Raw genomic sequence first — 8326 nt, forward strand, 5'->3', positions numbered from 1 at the left:
TGTTGGTGGCTTCCATTGGAAGTTTCACTTGGACTTTGGGAAATACAGCCTCCATGACCTCATCTTTCCAGGCTGATTTCTAGGGATGTGGGATACAGGGCACATCCTTGGCCAAAAGAAACAAGCAGGGACACGGTGAGGGAAATAAACAGGCAGCATCAGGAAAATAGGAATGGGTCATGTCCAGGTCAGGTTTATGCTGTTTGAAGCCATTCCCAAGGGTTTTGAGCCTGGAAATGTCACAGATCCAGGATCCTTGTTTAATGAGGACAAATTATATTGAGAAAAGATGCATTTGGGTTTAGATTCCCCAAAAAAAAACTTCCCAGATAGCCGTGATTTCCAGCACTTTTGACTTGCAGCTGGGCATATGCCTGCTTAACCACTTAGTTATGGAATACAAGAAAAGGAAAACTCCTGAGATGAGTTGTGGGATGTGATGGGAGAAAAGAACACAAATTGGGAATGCTAGTGAGCAGGGAGTAAAGTAAGAAGCTGGAGCCCCTGGAATTCTATGTGTGCCCCTCTTTCCCCCTCAGTGCCAGGAGGGAGGGAAATAATCGCTACTTTTAAATTCCTTAGTATCATTCCTGGGAGATGAGCAGAGCCAGCATTTCTTCCTATGCCAGCAGATACACGTGGAGGGAACCTCTCCCTGGTGATTCCCGTGGCTCAGGAGCCTGGAGCTGCCTCTCCGGATGCGCTTCGCCTCTCCAGCACATTTGTGGGGAGGGGAGCAGGGAAGGAGTGCCAAGGAATGGTGTTGACCACACAGTTTTCCCGAGTTTGGCAGGGATTTTGTGTTCTCCCACTTCTTTCGCGCTCCTCGTGTTGGCAGCGGTGGTCCCGGCGCCGCTCCCAGTGGCTTTCCCTGCATGTGACTCATCCCCAGGGAATTCCTGAAGCAATGAGTCAAGTTATTGGGAAAACTGTTTGCCCACTAGCGTAAACTAGGGAGCCAAGGAGCTGCCTGCAGAAAGGGAGAGAGGCAATTCCTTTTTGGAATGGCTGGGCTTCTCCTCCCTCTTCCCGAAGGCATTGCTTCCGGATGTGCCAGGGCAGGGATGCACTTTCAAATTCAGTATCTCACCTGGAAATGTGCTCCTCCTGCTTTTTTTTCCTTTTTGAAAAGGAGACTGAGCTGATAAGCATTGCAGGGTGGAATAAAACTGTGGGATAGGAATTTGACAGGATTGTAGTGGAAAACAGCTTTTCCTAAAGCAATAAGGCACCATCCAAAATGCTCCTTGTGTAAGTACTGGTCACCTCTTGGATCTGCCCTGGCTGGCTTCATCCAGCCCTTGGAGTTTTGGCTATGAATAACTCAGAGGACGTATGCTTTCCAACCAGGAATTACCAAGTTCTCTGTGTAGCTGTGGGATATTCCAACAAAATCAAGGTTTGGAGATTCCCAGTAATTATATCCAGGGAGAATGAGCTGTTGTTCCACACCTAGGAGCAGATTTGGGATGCTGAGAGCATTTATTGCTCTATCCATCACCTCATCCAGCTATTCCCTTTGCGTTCCCTACCCCTTTCCAGTCAAGCTTTCCTTGCAGTGGGGGATTTTATTCCCCCATAGAACATGGAGTTCTATTTCAAATCCCAAATGAGTTGGGATTTATTACATTTTCCCCCCTGGCAACTTGGCCGTTATTTTTGCTGGAGCTCGGAATGGTCGGGAAGTTGCCCGTGGGCTCTGCTGGCACAAACTGTGGGAGGAATTGTGGAGCTGCCGGCATAGAGACAAGGACTGGGGGTTGTTCTTAACTCCATTCCTGGCAGCACACTGGCATTGTGTGGGACAGTTCCTTCTCCACTCCCAGATTCCCAAGAAGGTGGTGGCTTCCCTTGTTTCTCAGCCAGGTGTTTGTGCAGGCCTTGGATTTTCCATAGGCTGACAAATCTGGAGTTAAGGTGTGCTCCTGTCTAGGTCAAGGAGAAAAGTCTTGGGAATATTAGGAGGTCTGAGTGAGGCTTTTCTGTTTCCAAGCATTATTTTCTCTTTCATTTGGGTGGCTGAAATGTCTCACAGTGATCCCTGTCTTTATGGACTTAACCCTACAAACCTCTTCCTTTATGCTCAGGGATGGTTACTGAGGATCTGGAATCCTCCCTGTGGACACAAGGAGGACGTGGAAGTCCTGGAGTGTGTCCAGGGAAGGGTTTGGAGCGCAAGGAGCAGCTGAGGGAGTTAGCCTAGAAAAAAATGAGGAGCAGGAGGGATCTTCTCACTCTCCACAAATCCCTGACAGAAGGGTGGAGTCAGGTGGGATCAAGCTCTGCTCCCAGGGAATATGTGGCAGGATGAGAGGAAATGGCCTCATACTGCACCAGGGGAGGTGTAGGTTGGATATTAGGGAAAGTTCCTCAGTGGAAAAGGTTTTAAAGCATTGGATCAGGCTCCAGTAGTGGAATCCCCATCCCCAGAGGGATTTACAAGCCATGTGGATATGGCACTTGAGGACATGGGATAGAGGTGGCCTTGGAAGTGCTGGAGGAATGGTTGGACTCAATATTTGAGGTTCTTTTCCAGCCTTAATGGTGATGCTGTGGATAAATCCTGGCCCAAGGGGTGGTGCAGGGATGTCACTGGACATCCAGTGGGGAGAACGATTAAGATGTGCAGTGTCACATCCCGATTTGGTTTGTAGTACTGGGATGCCTGGGAACAGTCTCAGAACTGGTTTGGAAGAAGGGCATTCTAAAGTGAAGAATTTCCCTGTTTCTCTTTGATTCAGTGAATCCCTTATACTGCTTTTAACGGGGAACAAGTGCTGGGAGTGGCACCTTTGGGGTTTTGCCATCCTCTTGCACTCAATCCATTAAGGTTTGCAAGCTAGTCCCATTTCTCCTGAAAACTCCACTGCTGTGGTCAAGTCCATGTCACATTTCAGTCTCCTTATTAAAAATTAATCATTCCCAGTGTAACAGGAAGGGGATGTTGTGCATGTTTGAAGGAAACATGGGATTCATGGGACCTGTTTGTACCCAAGGCAGGAGAGTTTGGAGTTAAGGATAAAGGGCATGGATTTAACCAAGGAGAAACATGCACCTTGATGTGTTTATGGCAAAGGGGCTTTGGGAAGGAATTTGAGGGAGGAGTGAGCTGGGATGGAGATGGATCAGTGGGAAGTGGTTACACCAGTCTTGTGTCCATCACCATTGCAGTTACAAGGAATTTATTCCAGGATTTTGGGGCTGAGCTGGTGGGCCAAACAAGTAAGTTCTTGTTCCCTGCATTTTGAAGGTCAGTTGATACTCGGAGATTATTTTGGGAATTTGTGTCAGTGGGCAGCGCTGGAGTTCCAGATCCAAGCTGATCCCATTAGTTGTGTCCCGATGACATTGCGGAGGTGATTGTGGAGCCATGGCCTTATCCTGAGGGAGCCACATCCGAAGTGTGCCAAGCCACAGGAGGCTCTTTGAACCTTTCCTGTCTCCAGGCTTCATTCCTTGCCTCTGCCGCTGACTCATTTTTTTCCCTTCTCCTTGGAAAATGGGAAATTCTCAAGGAGAATTTTCAAAGTAGCTGTGAAGATATCCCAAAATTCTAATCCCCATTGATTTTTGCAAGTGATCCCTGCCTGGGATTTTCTTATAAATATGGCTCTTAAATATTCCATGAATCCATGGAATATTCCTTAAAGTAGAGATCTGTTCTCTTAATCACCTCTGGTGAGGGCAGAGCTCTTTTCACAAGCTCCTGGCAGCTGCTGTGCCTTATTCCCCTTAGGAAGAGCTTTCCCTGCAATTCCTGCAGGCACTGCTTGCAGCAAATACTTCCTGCCCCTTGGAAAAGGCAGAAAGGACCTGCCTTCCTTAGGTGCCATGGAATTTGTCCCTTCTCGGTATTCAGTCCTAGAATGTGTTGAATACCAAGCGGGTGTTGGTTTGGAAAGGACATGGAATGCTCATCCCATTCCATCTGCTGCTGTGGGCAAAGACACTTCCCACTATCCCAGGTTGGCTCCAAGCTTTGCCCAGCCTGGACTTGTCACTTCCAGGCTTGAGGCAGCCACAGCTTCTCTGGGAATTCCATTCCAGGGCCTCACCACTCTCACAGGGAAGGATTTCTTCCCCATATCCAATCCAAACCCACGCCATGTCATCAGGAAGCCGTTCCACCTTGTCCTGTCACTCCATGCCCTATTCCAAGGGCTCTTTCCAGCTCTCTGAGCCCCCTTAGGCACTGGAAGAGGCTGTAAGGCTCCCTGGAGCCTTCTCCTCACTGGGCTGAGCCATCCCAACTTTCCCAGCCTGGCTCCAGAGCAGAGCTGCTCCATGCAAATTCCTCTGGCCAGCTTCAGGACATTCTGTATGGATATAACCCCATCCCCCTTCTCCCTGGAAGGCGAGAACAATTCCCAGATTGTGAGGAACCAACTCGGAAGCAGAAAGAGCCTCATTTAAAGCACTTCAGAACAGCTGGATGGGGCCTGATAGAGTTGGATCCAAGCTGGAATTGCTGATTTTCGTCAAATCCAGTAAGTGCTTGGTGGGAATGGGAGGGTTCTGGGAGCTGCAAGGGAATGATCCAGCCTGGAATGGGAAGCCCATATTCCATATAGGACATTGGTGAAGGAAGGAAGTATTTGGGGTGACCCGATGGGGCAGGAATTCCATTGGTTAGGGAAGTGAACTGTCTGTGTTCCTGCAGAGTGAAAAAGCAGGATGCAGCATCCATGCTGTATCCTCAGGACAGGTGTCTCCGGCACCTGGGCAAGGTGACCTGGATGTGCTCTCAGGGAGAAGGGAAGGGCTTCTGCTCTAGAGCAGAAAATCTCTCCTGAGGAAAAGCTGCTGTGGGAGCTACCAGGGCACAAAGCTCCTTTGGTTTTGGTTTTCCAGCTGCATTTCCAAGAAGTTGAGCTGGGAGCTGGCAGGCCTACGCTTGAACTTCCCAGTGAGACGGCAGTTGGGACTGGGACATTACCAGGGAACATGGTGGCATTTCAGCCAGGGAGAGGGATCCTGGGAGGGGCAGCATTCCATGGCACTGTGCTGGACTTCTGTGGAACAGCAAAGGGCTCTGTCCTTTAGTGACACCTGCAACCATCCACTGAGACCTACAGATCCAACTTTTGGGGGGGAATTCTGTAGCCCTGAGCGCTGAAGGCAAACATCTGGCTTGTTTAGAGGGAATTTCCTTGTGTGAGTCACACTGGAGGAATCTGGAATTTGCAGAGGCCAGCTAGAAGAGGCTGGCAGAGATGAGATGGGATTGCTTTGTCATATCTGGGTCTTGTGAAAGTGCCATCAGGTGCCTGAAGGAAAAGGTAGGGAAGGAATATTGGGATACCAGGGCTTCCTCCATGCAGACATCCCCAGGGATCTGGCAGAGGAAGAAAAAACTCCCAGCAGATCCAATTACAGCCTGGGTTTGGCCTCCCATCTTTTGCTCTGAACAGTGGGAGTTTGAGAACTGGGGGAGGTTTTGGGGTGATGGAAGTGGGAATGCAGAGTTAACCTGTGGATGCAGGGATGGATAATTGCAGGGAGGGGGATTTGCAGGGCGTTTTGAGCCTGTGGATGCAGGGATTGGGAATTGTAGGCAGTTGTAAGCATGTGGATGCAGGATTGGGAATTTGCAGGGGATTGTGAACCTGTGGATGTACGAATGGAGAATTGCAGGGATAGGGATTTGCAGGGGGTTGGTTGTGAATCTGTGGATTCAGGGATGGAGATTTGCAGGTGGTTGTGAGCCTGTGGATGCAGGGGTGGGGATTTGCAGGGATGGGGAATTGCAGGAGGTTGTGAACCTGTGGATGCAGGGGTGGGGATTTGCAGGAATGGGGAATTAATTGCAGAGGTTTTATGAACCTTTGGATATAGGGATAGGGAATTGCAGGGATTTGTGAGCCTGTGGATGCAAGGATGAGGATTGCAGGGGGTTGGAGCATTGAGCTGTGTGGGTGCCTCGGGAATCTGTGATTCTGGGAGCTTGGAGAAAATCTGCCTGGATTTGGGTGGAGGGAGTGGGTGACTCTGGGGGTGTTGCTGTGGTGTGGGTGGGCTCCTGGCATGCAGGATCCAGGCACAGCCTTTTTCCTTCAGCTATGTTTCCTGGTGTACTTCTCCCTAGGGAGGCTCATGTCAGATGGGATGGGCTGTTGGATTAGCCTGAAGTCTCCGAGGTTTAGCTGGAATGTTGTCTCACTGTAGCGCTTTTTCTCCCTTGCTCTTTTCCCTAAGCCTTTCCCTACAGACAGCTAATTCTCCCCTTCCCCCACATCCTGTCATAGCCCAGAGCATGTCACAAGGAATTAACGGCTGGAAAGGCCGGGAGAGGCTCCTCTGGAACAGTCTCTCCTTTCTGTGCCCGGGGTGGCCCCCTCTGTGTGTCCCTTTTGTGTCCCATCCAAGTCCCCTCCCCCTGGCCATTCACTGGAGCGTCCATGGCCAGGAGCCTTTCCCAGCCCGATGCCACGGCTGTGTCCGAGGGCTCCCGGCAGCGCTCCCTGTTTCTCGGTGGGAAGAGGGAGGGTTTTCGTGCCGCTCGAGGGTTTTCCTCCTCTCCCGGCTCCGCATCTCTGACAGCATCGCCCGTTCTCGCTCCCGGTCCTCCTTCCCACAATCCACGTACAATCTCCTCAGAATAGGGATGATGTCACTTCCTTCCAGAGGGTGCTGGGGGGTGTGGAAGGGGGGGAGTCACGACCTCTGGCTCTCGGCATTCCCGGTGGATAAATGAGGTGCAGGGAGGGAGTCGCTCTGAGGATGATGCCCGGCTCTGTCGGCAGGCAGATCCCAGTTCCCACGCTGTGATTCCCTTTGCCGAGTGAGATTTTCAATGGCTGCAGGGAGAGTTTGCTGTTCCCTCCTGAGCTTGTGATGCCCGTCTCCCTGGATATGCACTTTTCCTGAAATACCCTTCTGGAGAGAAGGATGCGCAGCGGCTGGACCACATGCCATGTAAGATTCCTCCTTCCCTAGGTGTTGCCCGGCTCCGAGGGGACTCCTTGTGCATGTGCTTCCCTTATTTCAGTGATGGGAGCTTGAGGATGCTTGTACTGGGATTCAGCTTTGAAGGTCCTGGGAATGTTTGCAGTTTTAGGGGCAGTGTGAGGGTTCTTGCTGTCGCAGAGCTGGGGTCAGTGGTCTCAGGGCTGTTTGCACTCCAGCCTTCCGGTTCCTCCCAGTTCCTCTGCTGGATCATATCTTCAGCATCTTAAAACACAGTTCCTGGGATATGCTGTGCTGGGATGAAGCTGAAAAGTCCTCACAGTGAGAGCTTTTTCTGGTGGGTTTTCCAGTCTCAGGCCTTCTGTCGTCTCCCTCCTTTCCAAAGCAGGGTAAAAGCCCTGAACCTCTCCTAGTTTAAATTCAGGAGTCTTTGGGAATCAACTGGGAATGTTCCTGCCCTGGTAAGTGGAGTGACAGTTCCACAGTGAGTATTCCCATGTGTGACAGAGAGTGACAGGCTTCTCCACTCTGTCCCCATCTGTTGCGGATAGGAATCCACTTTGGATACTTGTTGCTGTCATCGGTATCCCGCTTCTCAAACTGGGCCAGGGTGGTTAGAACTGGGAGAGCCCAAGTGGTGGGGTGGAAGAGTTCTGGAAAGCATGTTGGTGGGATGCAGCTGAGGGATGATGGGAGCAGAGGTGAGCTGGGAAGTTCTGTCCAAAGGCAGCGAGAGAGCTGCAGGTGTATCCAGGGTTTGTGATATCCCAGCTATCCTGGGTGGTGAATGACAGGCACAATGGGGCTGGGAGGGAGTCTCCAGATGGTCAGAGGAGTGAAGGTAGAGCTGGAATGTACCCAGTACTCTGATTATTCTGTGCTGAGGAAGTGGGAATCCAAATGGCGTTGGAATTTTGCATTTGCTTTGTTTGTGGAATGGAGTGTCTCTGTCAACTGAGTGACGGGCTGGAAGCAGCCTGTTAACTATGGAATATCCTGGAATTTGAGGGGATTGTGTAGGTTTTCAGTAATGGGTGGCTGAAACATGTTGGAAGATTCCAGTGGCTGTGGGTGTCAGCACAGGAGAGGAGGCTCTGGATTTGGGATGTTCTGGGAAGTGGTGGGGTAACTACACCTGACTGCTGGGTTGGATTTAGTGGGACAGGGCAGGAATTGATGCCGTGGGCTGTCCCAAACCAAACATTTGTGTTGTCTGGAGGGTTCAACTTTATGAGCGGCCTGGACTAGTGGGAGGTGTCCCAATCCATGACAGGGAGATGGAACTGGATCATCTTCAAGCTCCCTTCCTACCCAAACAATGCTGGAATTCTATGGACATCATATCCAAGTGTGTGGGGGTTTTTTTTTTTGCCTGGTAGAGGAAGTATTGCAGGTGATATTCCCTTGGGAATGCTGTTGG

This window comes from Cinclus cinclus, chromosome 6, assembly GCF_963662255.1.
Source record: "Cinclus cinclus chromosome 6, bCinCin1.1, whole genome shotgun sequence".
NCBI lineage: Eukaryota > Metazoa > Chordata > Aves > Passeriformes > Cinclidae > Cinclus > Cinclus cinclus.